Raw genomic sequence first — 509 nt, forward strand, 5'->3', positions numbered from 1 at the left:
CAATCTGTTTTAGCCACACTGGCCTCTTTACACTTCCTCAAATATATCAAGCACACTCCAGCCTTGGGGACCTATGTACTTCCCATTTTCCACTACCCCTGATACGCACATCAATTTTTCCTTACCTCCTTCAAGCCTTTGCTCAAATGTCACCTCTTCAATGAGGCCTTCTCTAAAGTCCCTGTCAAAAACAGCAGCACCCACATCATCATTCTCTTTTTACCCTGTTTTTAACTCTGAGCAGTCATCATATGACATTATTCTATGTATGTTTATTGTTTCTCCCCTCCAAGCAGACTGTAAAGTTTATCAGAGGCTGCACCCCCAGACTCTTGAACAGTAGAGGCTCAGCATGTTGTAGGTGCTCATTAAGTACTGAATGAATGAATGGGACTCTTTGGCAGACAATCTAGCAGTATCTATTAAAATTCCGGATACACAAACCCAGCAATTCCCCTCCGGGCGTCATTTACAGTTCTGCAAGATGGGGAATGTACAAGGTTATTTAC

The sequence above is a fragment of the Bubalus bubalis genome, chromosome 1 (genome assembly GCF_019923935.1).
Source record: "Bubalus bubalis isolate 160015118507 breed Murrah chromosome 1, NDDB_SH_1, whole genome shotgun sequence".
Taxonomy (NCBI): domain Eukaryota; kingdom Metazoa; phylum Chordata; class Mammalia; order Artiodactyla; family Bovidae; genus Bubalus; species Bubalus bubalis.